Raw genomic sequence first — 13,849 nt, forward strand, 5'->3', positions numbered from 1 at the left:
ATCTCTGCTTCTCTTTGTGGATAGTTATGATTTGAGATTTATTTCCTAGTTTAACTCAACACTAATACTGGCATAATCCGCCCCTTAAGAAAATAAATTGTAAGTTATTTTCTACAATGATATCATTTCGTTTGTCAACTACAATGATATCATTTCGTATAGATATATGTCATGTGTTCGGGCTACACTTGGTGCAACTGCATACTATCTAATGTGTGAAATGTGCACTTAGTAATGTTTCTAAAAAAACTTATTTTTCCGACGTAGGGTTTCGATGAGCGACCTTGATAATGTCTGTGTACCTAGTCTGTGTCTAGTCAAAACCATGTGTTGGAACAATTAGTTTCTTTTGTGGAATGTTGGTAAGTGATTTATTTTGCACGTTCGATGAAATGATAGTTAATATTTTGATACAGTTAATAACGTTTCGTGTCACAGAGGTTAAGAGCTCCTGGTCGGTCTTATGAGATATTCAATTAACTATTTGACTGTTAAAAATTCATACTACATTACAAAACCTGGTAAGCTGCTGAAGGTGATCGGTTGACTACAGATGATGTTCGGTTGCCTACTGATCCTGGTTGGTTACAGATGATGTTCGGTTGCCTACTGAACCCGGTTGGTTACAGATGATGTTCGATTGCCTACCGAACCCGGTTGGTTACAGATGATGTTCGATTGCCTACCGAACCCGGTTGGTTACGGATGGGGTTCGGTTGCCTACCGAACCCGGTTGACTACAGATGATGTTCGGTTGCCTACCGAACCTGGTTGGCCACAGATGATGTTCGGTTGCCTACTGATCCTGGTTGGTTACAGATGATGTTCGATTGCCTACCGAACCCGGTTGGTTACGGATGGGGTTCGGTTGCCTACCGAACCCGGTTGGTTACGGATGGGGTTCGGTTGACTACCGAACCTGGTAGGATGTTTCAAAAAGCATATAGCCTACCGAAACCGGTAGGAAAAATTTCCAGCTGGGCTAAAGGAACTTTTTAGGCTTGAAAGTAATTAAGCCCACTGAAAAGTTTCTGCCTTAAGTTATCAGCTCCTACAAAGTAACAACAGCATGCTGTTGTTACTTTGTAGGTGCCGGCATGAGGTTTATCCGTCCACAAGTTCACACTCCTTTGATGTGTTCCGCAACCTTTAAGAAAAATACATAAAATCGCTTGCAAAGCACCAGGATATTTGTATTTTAATGCAAGGCTACTCCGGACTTATTGTTTACATTAGATTCCCCTTCGTAAAATGGAATTATTTTATTTACGATCACTTATACTCCTGAGTAATGTGGTATTTGGATTTCTTTTTGTATGGCATGATAGTTGGAGGTGGCGACTGACAGCAGCATGGGTCATTTGCATCGTAAGGGGCTATCCATTAATTACATAAGGCATCTAGGTGAGATGGGAGTCAAGCCAATTCTCACCCAATCTCACAAGGGGGAGAAAGTGCGTCAGCAACTATCATGACCAAGTAACGGTGTAAAATGTGATTCTATAATACAATCTTAGTAATCTTAAATACTAAAATTAGTTGATAATATTAACCTTTTCTGCCGGTGCCTACAATAGGAAAACGTTTTTGTGGTACGAGTAGCATGAGATTATTCCTCCGTACCTCTCCGTACGGATCTCATTTTTGGGGGTGAGTCCCCTAAGTATTTTCGTCCCGCAGATTTGGGACCCAGCTCAACAGGGTGCCCGTCCCTTACCCCGTCCAATGGACTATATCTTCTAACCCTATCATATCACAAATCCACGGCCAACTTATTGAGTTACCAGTGTTTTTTTCAGCCAAACATTGTATTTGATTTTCAATAATTTACTCTTCTATAAGAATTACTAACATTTTTTAAGCATTGAGAAATTTTAAAAGGGTTTCTAGCATTAATAACAACAAAGTTAGTAAATACAAGGTAATAAGGCTATGGTGTCCAGAAGTACCTTATTTTTAATGCTAAAATTTCTTTAAAAGTTGCTTACACATAGAACAAAACGTAGAATTCATTTCAAAGTATAAAAAAATTTTAGTATGCACAAAATATATCATTGAAAAACTATTGACAATATAACCACCTTGCAACGGAATCCTGCGGTGAGAATGACCATAAATGAGTGGGAGGGTTGGGCTTAATTGCCGAGGAGTGGCCCGAAGGACTCGCTCAGCTGGGTCTCAGGCCGGGCCTGAATGCATCTGACAATTGCTACCTCACTTCCCTTCCCTCATGTCGGCCAGAGCCGACATCCGGTTGGTTGCATTGAAAAATCCATGACAGCTATACCCGACGTCAGTTCTACATATGAAAATGCCCGTCAGCTCTACACGACGTCCGGCGCAAAAGGGTTACATAAAAATAATTGAACAAATATTTTTTTTAATAAATCCAATTCAATGAAGCATAGATAACACATTCAGTGTGGGCCGATTTTCATTAAAGTCGTGAAATACGATTGTTAAAATAAGAAAGAAAAATAGAGGGAGGTTTCTGCGTCATAATTTTAATGCACCCCGCCATAGTTCTAGAAATCTTCACCCATTTGTTGTTAATTACCGCAGAACTAATTATGCCTTTAACTCCCCACTATCCAGAATGATGAGGAATTTTAACAATCTCGGGCAAAGTTTTGATTTCTCCATGTCTCTTTCTAGATTTCAAAGTCACTTGTGGCAAGGATGAAATCAATTTAAAAATTCTACTAGGAGAAGATATTAATACCTAAAAATTTATATTATTGTATCTATACCTACATATTTTATCCATTTGTGTGCAATTTTGTTTTGATTTTTTAAATTTTATTATTATGGGTTTATTGTATGTGTGTTCATTATTTTCTATTGTCTGTGAAATTATTTGAATGACTATCATTAATGGGTTTTCCCGTGAATAAACAAAATGAAATAACTTCCGTTCAAACACCGCTGTTTACAAACGGCACACACGGTTCAAAAGAGGGAAGCCTGCTGAAGGCCATACACACGATCGGAAGACTCGGAAGAGGATATTAGTCACGTACAGAGATGGAGAAAGGGCTCCCGGCCCGACTGGCAGAGCACGTCAATTGATGTGCTCCGTATCTCAGCTTGGAGGGGACCATGTCAATTGACGTGCTCCGAACTGAATGTGTTAATGCTTTTAGACTGAAATTACGCATTTTGAAAAATCTCACGTGAGATTATTGGCTGGGGATTGAGCCAAATCTCACAATATCTTAATAAAGGGGAGGGGGAGGTCCAAAAATAACCAAAATCACCTCACATAATTAATGCACGGAGGTGGGGAAGGATGAGTGGAGAAACCCAACATCAGTATCACCTTGCTTGTGACTAAAAATGTCTCGGGGACTGTGGGTTTTTATCCCATCCAATGGACGGAGTGTTACACTGGACACACTGGATCCTGTACACAACATTCAAGAAGGGGTCAGGTTTTCTCTGTAAATTTTCTGCCCTGCCAGAATATGAACCCAGGCCCATAGAGTACTCAGTGTGCTCACAAGCCATTCTCCTTTCTGCAACTCAGAGGATGCTCCTAATACTTGTGAGGATGCATGACTCATTTTAGTCGCGACTATCCTTCCAGGTACATCAGGCACAGCAGTTTTCTAACATCCACTCAGTGACGTGTGTACTAAGACTACTTGGCATCCAAGGCTCCCCCTAACGCTAAAAAATCCAAGGTTGAAATTCCAAGCAGGCATATAACCTGCGGGGGTAGGCTTTAGAGGCTTTGGCCTCCCAGAAATTGTTTCTTCTGTGGCAACTGTGGTTGTGAAGATGGTAAATCCTATGCGGATGTAAGTTTTGCTGTAGAAAATCCTTATTAGAATCTGTGATAGTTAATGAAGCAATCAGTGAAATTATCGGAAAATTTAATGACATTTCTATGATAGGATTCTACGTGGGAGAAGATCATAGAGGTAGACAAGGATTTGCTGCACGGTCAGCTTGAAGAAATAATTACAAAGTTACCAAATCATGATTCCAAAGTTCGTCTAGGAGATGCAAATGCTAAGATGGGGAAAGGAAATGTTTGGAAGAGGGTGGCTTCCAAACAATGCCCTTGTTAGGCTAAATATATGTGATCTCATCCGATTTGGAGGCCAAATTCATAAATACAGAAAACCCCCCTGATGGTCAAGGGTTTACGTATTGCCAGGGTAAGATGCAGAAGTCCAGAGTATGAGCTTTTTTATTTTCCATCATTTACCAGGGTGTACTTATCTGTATCGTTAATTTTTACCCTCCAATATAAAAAAGCCCAACAAGACTTTTTTGTGGGTCCAAAAACAAGTACATAATTGAATAGTGTGAAGTAAAGATTTAAAATATAATAAAGATAAAGAAATATCCAAATTGCATTCCTGAATCCCTGATGACAACGGTCAAGTTGCTCATCAAAATGTTGGAAGGAGACATGGAGGACCTGAACCAGTGCGAAACCTGAGAAATCTTTACCACAATTGTTCGCTAGGAAAAAAAACCAAAAATATATATATATATTCAATAGTGAGGGTGCATATCATACCCATTATGTCCCATACTTTTCTATTGCACCAGGAGAAAAAAATCTTAAGATAGAGGGAATTGAGGACTCATTGAAATGAAGTATTTCCATACATATTGTTTCATATTTAATATCATAAATTTGGCACAAAGACAATGAGAAAACAAAAGATACCAACTTTGAAGGCTCCTTCTGATGGAAGAAGGTATTCATGTATTTTATGCATGGTTATGAAATATTATCAAAATAATTTTTACAAGCACAGTTTTTCAACGTATAAAATAGGCTGTCTGTTCAAATTAAAACATCTTTTTCTTAAAAAAAAACTAACTTTACAAGTCAAACAATATTATGTCCACATGTGAAATTTCCTGATTTAAGAATGACAGATGAAAGTATGTAAAGGCAGAAAAGGTACATTAAACGTACAACTTGGCCAAAGAAGTTTATTCACTAAAGTTCAAGTTTTGCATTAAGAGAAATTCTCAATCCTAATTCACCTGAATAAACAGGGAATTTCTATTGTACTGAGATTAAAAGATCACCATTACTAAAAGTTACGATGAAAATTGCTAACATATACAAAAATAAAAATACTGCTACAGCATGCAAAGAATGAATTTGGCCAAATACCTTATAAACCTGCAAAAATTTTAAGCACTGTGATTCGGCTGAAGTTTGAAGGTTTTAATTCATGTTTGAGATAGTTATTTATGCTGCCTCTTGTATGTATATCCCTTTTTTCTCTTTTTAAAAAAATATCTAGGCTGCTCAAATACAGAGCTGATTCTCATGTACTCTAAGTCTACCATCTGTGTTTTAACTACCTTTTTTTCTTTAATTAAAATATAGGCACACAACCAGTATATTTTAAAGGCTTTTAAACAATATCCCTCCTGCTGTAATCATTAAATAAGCTGTATTTAAATATTAATAGATAAATAAGCAATGAACTAGATAATTACATAGGTACCTAACTAATTCCAAGAGATAGGAATACATTATTTTCCAACCATCTCACAGTGCCTTCAGGAATGCATAATTTTTTCTATTGGTATTTGGGAAATTAACATCTTTATTCAATCTGCCACCAATCCTAGATCTTAAAGAATCATGCATCGTAATTTACGACCCTTATGTGATTCCTTGCTTCTCATTAGTTGAATAAATGGCACTTCCATTTTGATACATGGCATGAAAACAATTTGAGCCATGTTTTGGTGCCAAAAGACTAAATATTGATGCATAAGAAATACATTTCAGTACACCAAAATACTTAACAGCATTTGGATATGTCATTTAAATTTGGAAAAAAATTAACTCATAAAAAATGGGTGTTGATGTCATAAACAGCTACCATCAATTGATGTTTCTCAAAATAAAAACAATGTAAGAACCTCGATAAAAAGGTCCTTAAACAACAACAATATTAACAACAAACAAATTACATTGTAAAGAAAACCCCATTAGCTTATCTTGGAAGACTTGCGTAAAACCTTGTAAAATCTAGGCGGGTTTGTAAAAGAAAGTTGTTTATCTAACAAGAAAGAAGTACTTTCTAGACTCGGTGTAGCTTCTCTCTACAATAATCTTCCACACTGATGCATCACATTCATAGTTTTGCGATTATTTCATAAGCCATCGTCAGGTCTTAAGTTTTCAACTGAACAGTTAATATTCATTCTTGAACCCTTGGAAAAAAAAATCATCCACATTACTGGCATCAGGAATTGCTGACATTGTGGAAACCATACATAACGCAGGAAGTGTGTCTGATTGATGAAGAACTTGCCCTAGTACTTTCAACTACCACTGAGTAATCAATGAAACTGTCGAATGAAGGATCTGTCAATGCATTAGATGTCCTAAAAATGGGATGCACCGACCATATCTTTCTGTAGTCCTTCATCCAATAGAGTTGCTTAAACTCTACTGTGCCAATTATTTTCATCCTAAAATTGAACATCATGTATCACCTTGCAGATCAAAATTAAGTATGTACCTACCCAGACGGCACAGAATCCTCCGTATCTATTTCGTATGCAGATAGTATCCATTGACGAAAAGCGACAGAGCAGTAGTCAATGGATACTATCTGCATACGAATTAGATATGGAGGATTCTGTGCCGTCTGGGTAGTTTAGCACAATATGGCATGCTGATAGAATATACTTGGATTTTTAGAGTCAGGAAAAAGATAATCTGCCAAGATTTTTTTCTATAAAATTAATACATAATATTTTTTTGCCAGGAAACAAAATGTAATTGTTAAAACATTATGAACATTGATGAAATATCTGACAACGAATCATTTTTGCAGCGTAATATTCCAGGGGTACTCTGAGAAATACTTCAAGAGTGGGGAGACACTTCCATAGAGTAAAGTCAATGTGGAATAATACAAGTCAGAAACAAGCTTCAAAGGAAGATTTTTTAGGTCATTTGGGTGACAATATTTTTAATTTTCAGTCGATTTGCTTGTGCTTCGTAATAAAGGGTCTCTACGTAAGAGTGAATTTGGCTTGTCATTTACATACATGACACTTTGTTTCAAAGGGCTAAATAGCTTGCTCAGCTAAAAACTTCTTCTCTTAGATTTGAGGACAGGAAGACATCTCTTACATTCGCCAATGTAACATTCAGCACGGCTCATAGTAAATGCCTTTTCCATGCTTGAAAGCCATGCACCGCCTAGGTTTTATGCTTCCAATATTGAACTAATGAGGGTTTGCTATTACCTTAAACTCAATGACAAATATACATTAAAACTAATCAAAAAAACAAGCTCATTTCTCTGTCTTTTCAAAAAGGAAGTAACTTCCATTGACTTTGAAGTGATGCAGTCAAATTTTTCAACCACTAAAAATTATCTATCCAACATCTATCAAATTGATGAATTATATTCATGACTATATATCATAGATAACATAAGAATAGAAAAAGAATGCCATGTGCTAAAACTTATGATGAAGGTAGACAAAATTCACAAGCGAAGTAACATCATGATAAAATGTATATAATAACAAACAGAAGTAATGTTTCAGGCTTAAGCAGAATCATAAGTTCAGCGAAGGGAAGAGCTCATTAACATATACTTTTAACAGAAGTTTCCAACAAGCAATCATGATATAATTTGTAACTGTAATCATGTGAAAATGTGGAAAAAAGTGAGGTAATCAGGTTCTGATCAATTCTTCATATTAAATCCAAATTTTCCGGTTTATGCCAATCATTTTGGCTCATGATTAAAAAAAGGGAGTCTAAATCAATACTCTATTCCATACAAATTGATGAATAGATACCTCCATGATAATTTAAGTGGAGTATGGAAGGCTTCTATAATGTACACATCACATCAGACAACCTGATTATAAAGTTTTTGTGCACTCTGAATCTTTAATAACTCTGCATGTATATTAAAATGTAGAGGTGAACTGTATGGATTTCAATTTTGATACATACATGGTTAAACCCATAGGACCATAGGTATAGGTGCTATGATAGTACGGTGGCCTATTGGGTAAGGTGCTCGGCAACTGATGAAAGGGTCATGTGATCAACTTACAGGCAAAGCCTTCACACTGCCCAAACACAAAAATGTACTTGAAGTCTGAGGTGCCCAAGGGAGTAGAACAGGCCTTCCGACCCAGAATGTGCGATATTAACGCATCTTTGGCTTATTTTAGGATGAGGCCTACCCTCACCTAACCATACAATCCTTTGGGTTTAATATCTGAGAGAATGAAGATGCTGACTATCCATTTACCCTACAAGCACACGGGAGACTGTCTCTTGACGACAGGTAAGAGACCCCGAGGAGATGGCCGCCCTCTCCCCCTTCTCCCTTGGTTCGTCAATTTTCGAGTGTTCACCCCCACCCACTTCCGCTTCTTTCCGAGGTCAACACTTCGCCTTTCCGAAATTACATTATCTTCAAGAGGCATTATGCGGATACCGAGTGATCATGGCAGTATATTTAATTATTTTCTAATTTAATATTGGTAATTCGTCGTAGTATAACACGAATTAAACATAAATTAGTATATTATATCACTGACTACGCCAATACCGGAAAAGAGCCCTTCCTCCCCCTTGCAACATCCGCTTCGTCTCTTTCACTTTGCGCCATAACTCGAATCTGAGAGGTCCTGCCTTCGAAGTTACGATCACCGCACGTGTTTATCCTCATTGTTGGAGCTTGCCGGTTCTTGCAATCGCTTTTTCAACTGCGTCCATTTTCACCGGTTTGAGGTAAGTACTGATTAATTTGTATCCCTGCTAATTTTTATGGCATTATCATATTGTCTTCACGTGTCCCAAAGGACTTGGATTTTGTCATTTATTCGGTAGTGTATTCGTTTCGCTTATGGTTGCCTTTTACATGTATTTTCATGTGTTACTCATTAACCTCATTAAGGATAATATTCGTTATCTAATGTACCTACCTCAGTGTTGATCCCAAATCGCCTCGTGCAAGTCGAAAATATTCACGAAGCATGGCCGTTATCCTTCCGACGCTATTATATACTCTGTGGACTATTATTAAGTTTTGTTGAATTCCCGATAATAAGGAAAATTAATGTAAACAGCAGATTTATTTTGAGACATTAAAATTAATGAAAGTTGATATGTTTAATATTCGGCTAGCCGCCATGTTGTTTGGCACGAGGTGCATTGTCTCATTTACTGATATTAATTATAATAATGAATTGATGTCCTTTAGTCTCGCTAATACTCGAGAACCGATTTGGCTCATTTTGATTTTAAAATGTTGGTGAGTGAAAGTTCAGGGAAGGTTTAAAAGGTGAGAATATTATGAGGTAGCGTTATGCATTATTTACCGTGAATTTGGGGAAAGTATTCGAAAAAATGCTGAAAATTTAGTGACATAGGCTCACTATCCCCTTAATTGTTGATTTACCTCATAAAAAGCTGATTTATCATTGTGGGTAAACTTTTCTAGGGATTCCCTCCGGGTTAATGTTTTTATATCGGCCAACGTTTCACGTACCGTCTCGGCACTCATCTTCAGGGCTGAATCTGGGCTGAATCATAAGGGCAGCTCATTTATCACTGTTTATTCACAAATAGGGTGCGCGAAATGATTTTCACATACTTTGCGTTAATTTCGTTGCTGTCAGTTCATTGTTGATGTTAACGTAGTCAGTTGATTTTGTAGTTTGACATAGCGCCAATATTTACTTGTAAGTGCGCGAGAAATTTTAATACTTTGATCATTCATAATGCTAAGGAGATGGCGACCAAACTTAGGTCGTTCAATTCAATCAAATGTGCAAATCAGATTAATCGGTTAAGACGCAGTGCTCATGTGATCCTGCAATGATTAGCATTTAACTATGATTGGGTTGTAAATTATTGTACCGATAAATCAGTGCAGTTGGGGACATACTAATCATTTGTTAATATTGCAAGGCGTTTCTCTTCTGACTTGGTACCTATCATAAATAAATATGGAAAGTGGAACTGGTTGATTGGCATCTCAGTGGATGTTCCTGTTAATAGTGGTGTTTTTAAGCTTGGTGAGTTCTTCTTTTGATACCTTTTTATCCACCCTTACAGTTTATATGTATGGACTTACAGAAATTTTTTACATCTTCATTAATAGGTGGTGAAGTAAGGATCTGACGATTTGATCATTGTTCTTCTGATTCTGGTGGGCAACAATTACTCGAGGGTGAATCTCTTCTGACTTGTTATCATACATATCTATGGAAAGTGAAACTGGTTGATTGGCATCTCAGTGGATGTTCCTGTTAATAGTGGTGGTTTTTAAGCTTGGTGAGTTCTTCTTTTGATTTCTTTTTATCCACCCTTACAGTTTATATGTATGGACTTACAGAAATTTTTTACATCTTCATTAATAGGTGGTGAAGTAAGGATCTGACGATTTGATCATTGTTCTTCTGATTCTGGTGGGCAACAATTACTCGAGGGTGAATCTCTTCTGACTTGTTATCATACATATCTATGAAAAGTGAAACTGGTTGATTGGCATCTCAGTGGATGTTCCTGTTAATAGTGGTGTTTTTAAGCTTGGTGAGTTCTTCTTTTGATACCTTTTTATCCACCCTTACAGTTTATATGTATGGACTTACAGAAATTTTTTACATCTTCATTAATAGGTGGTGAAGTAAGGATCTGACGATTTGATCATTGTTCTTCTGATTCTGGTGGGCAACAATTACTCGAGGGTGAATCTCTTCTGACTTGTTATCATACATATCTATGGAAAGTGAAACTGGTTGATTGGCATCTCAGTGGATGTTCCTGTTAATAGTGGTGGTTTTTAAGCTTGGTGAGTTCTTCTTTTGATTTCTTTTTATCCACCCTTACAGTTTATATGTATGGACTAACAGAAATTTTTTACATCTTCATTAATAGGTGGTGAAGTAAGGATCTGACGATTTGATCATTGTTCTTCTGATTCTGGTGGGCAACAATTACTCGAGGGTGAATCTCTTCTGACTTGTTATCATACATATCTATGGAAAGTGAAACTGGTTGATTGGCATCTCAGTGGATGTTCCTGTTAATAGTGGTGGTTTTTAAGCTTGGTGAGTTCTTCTTTTGATTTCTTTTTATCCACCCTTACAGTTTATATGTATGGACTTACAGAAATTTTTTACATCTTCATTAATAGGTGGTGAAGTAAGGATCTGACGATTTGATCATTGTTCTTCTGATTCTGGTGGGCAACAATTACTCGAGGGTGAATCTCTTCTGACTTGTTATCATACATATCTATGAAAAGTGAAACTGGTTGATTGGCATCTCAGTGGATGTTCCTGTTAATAGTGGTGTTTTTAAGCTTGGTGAGTTCTTCTTTTGATACCTTTTTATCCACCCTTACAGTTTATATGTATGGACTTACAGAAATTTTTTACATCTTCATTAATAGGTGGTGAAGTAAGGATCTGACGATTTGATCATTGTTCTTCTGATTCTGGTGGGCAACAATTACTCGAGGGTGAATCTCTTCTGACTTGTTATCATACATATCTATGGAAAGTGAAACTGGTTGATTGGCATCTCAGTGGATGTTCCTGTTAATAGTGGTGGTTTTTAAGCTTGGTGAGTTCTTCTTTTGATTTCTTTTTATCCACCCTTACAGTTTATATGTATGGACTAACAGAAATTTTTTACATCTTCATTAATAGGTGGTGAAGTAAGGACCTGACGATTGGATCATCGTTCTTCTGATTCTGGTGGCCAAAATACTCTTTGAGGATGTTTTTCTTCTGGTATCGTAGCTGAGAATTGGATGACTTATACATAGGGAGTGGAAAGTGGTATTGATACAGCTTACTTATTTTTTAATGTTGCTGTTATGTGTGTGTTTACATGAGATGATGGTTTAGAACTCCGTAGGTTCTTAGTTGTCATTATCTTGCTTGGTTATTGTGTAACTTAATTCTGTAGTAACAGATATTTTTCTTTATTAATAGGCGGAGTTATCGGTGTCGGAGTGATGTATCCTGTTTGGTTTCTTCTGCTGGTGGGAGACATTCACAATAAGGATTATTCTGCCGTGACAATCTGCCTGTTATACCATTTTGGTTGAAGAATCTTTGGAGGCACAGCTTTATACGTAATCTTTGGTTTTATTTTATTCATTATCCTCTCATATTTGGTTGATATTTAATTTGTTTTGGTTAATGTACTTGATTGACTATCTCATTCCTTTTTTATTGTCATTTTTATATTTGATGCAGTTTAAAGGAGTAATAGGAATTTCTTAATTAATTTAGTAGGTGACACATAAATGGTTCATTTCCACACCCGTTTGACCACATATCTGCATTCCTCATGCAGTAGCCGTACTGTTTTGGGCATATTAATCTAATAGAGGAACTATTATCGATGGATTCTTTGGCAGTTGTTCCCATACTTATGTTGTTGGGTGATTATGTGAAACTTGCCAAGTTCTCTGCTAGTAAATTCTTCGTCAATATTTTGAGTGATTACAATTTTTTTAATGTCTTCATTTTTAGGCAGTTTGTTCTTATTACCTTGTGATGGAACATGTTAATACCTTCTGATGGTGAGCATGGTTCACAGCCATGATGAATCTCCACAATGTTGTGAAGCAGACATGCAATTTTGCAGTAGAATTAGAAGGTTGTGCACTTAATCCTTGGCAGAGATGCCTGGTGTTTTTCTGTTGATGTTTCATTTAAGATATGGAACAATGGAAATCCCTCGTGTTTTGTTTATTCTTAAGTGTGGGTTTAACATATGGCATGGTGACATTCTTGGGATATTGCTGTGAGGATGAAGATGCTATTTTCTAAAATGCTTAGCTTTGTTATTGCGATTCTGCAGTTTTTAATTCAGGGAGGATTCTTTACAATTTCCTATTTTGTTCATTTTATCTTTAAAATCTCATCTTGTTCTTGTGTATCAAGTATGTTATTTTCATTACGTATTGGCTCTATTAATTGGGCATTGCATAGTATTTTAGCCTGAGAGAATACGTGTTAAAGTTCTCAAAGCATTATTATTGTTTTTGTGTAGTCATAGCATTTTCTTAATGCGAGTATTCTGCTTTTTCTTTTCAGGTGTTGCTTCAGTCCCTTGATGCCCAGTGGCCTTGTGAAAAGCTGTTTCTATGTAATAGGAGTTCATCTTTGAAGTTTCTCTGACATTCAATGTGGCTTGTTCTAATAATTTTTGTAAATAAACCAATATTTGAAAATGCCTGATTTTCTTTGACATTTCCTACGTTTCTGTCACCGAGATTTCTGTTTGTGTGTTGTCATCGCTGTTGCTACCAGTCCATTAACACCATGTTCGTAAGTAATATGCTTTAATGTCAATTCGCATACGCCACAGATTTATAAGTGGCCGGTTAATGTATCTTGGAATAGTAAAGTAGCGGTCGGCTGTAGCTCGCTGCTCGTAGTGCTGATAAATGACAACAGATGGCGCCTCCGTCGCACAGTTAATGTGTCCGACGTAGTTCGCGTGGTTATCGCTTGATGGCGCATCAATCGGAAATCGGAGACCGTCTCTTGAGTAGTGCGGACATTTCGTCATGGGTTCGTCATCGTATCGTCCGGCCGTCTCCTTGTTGTCTCCGGAGACGCTTACCGCTTCCGGGAGGCGGTCTCTTTGGTTTCTGTGGAGAGTCTCTAAGGATTCGGGGGAGACAGTCTCCCGTGTGCTAGCTGGGTAGTCTGATAGAATAATCAGAGGAAGATGCAGGCATAATAAAATACATAAAAGAAATATGTATTTGTCATTTGATTCCATCAAATATAAGATTTGAAATAGCTAAATAAACAATAAATTCATGTTGCCATATGCGTTTAATAATCA

At 37.0% G+C, this 13,849-nt stretch overlaps 2 long non-coding RNA genes across 2 annotated transcripts; both read left to right on the forward strand.

Moving 5' to 3' along the window:
* The first annotated feature begins 8,281 nt into the window (after positions 1 to 8,281).
* On the forward strand, positions 8,282 to 10,246 carry LOC124166639. The gene is made up of 3 exons (XR_006866471.1): positions 8,282 to 8,761; positions 9,944 to 10,050; positions 10,137 to 10,246. It is a non-coding gene; the product is annotated as an uncharacterized LOC124166639 (long non-coding RNA).
* Positions 10,247 to 10,278: 32 nt separating this feature from the next.
* On the forward strand, positions 10,279 to 13,219 carry LOC124166638. Its single transcript, XR_006866470.1, has 4 exons — positions 10,279 to 10,309; positions 11,689 to 11,820; positions 11,977 to 12,119; positions 13,090 to 13,219. It is a non-coding gene; the product is annotated as an uncharacterized LOC124166638 (long non-coding RNA).
* The last annotated feature ends 630 nt before the right edge of the window (positions 13,220 to 13,849 follow it).

The sequence above is a fragment of the Ischnura elegans genome, chromosome 10, assembly GCF_921293095.1.
Source record: "Ischnura elegans chromosome 10, ioIscEleg1.1, whole genome shotgun sequence".
NCBI lineage: Eukaryota > Metazoa > Arthropoda > Insecta > Odonata > Coenagrionidae > Ischnura > Ischnura elegans.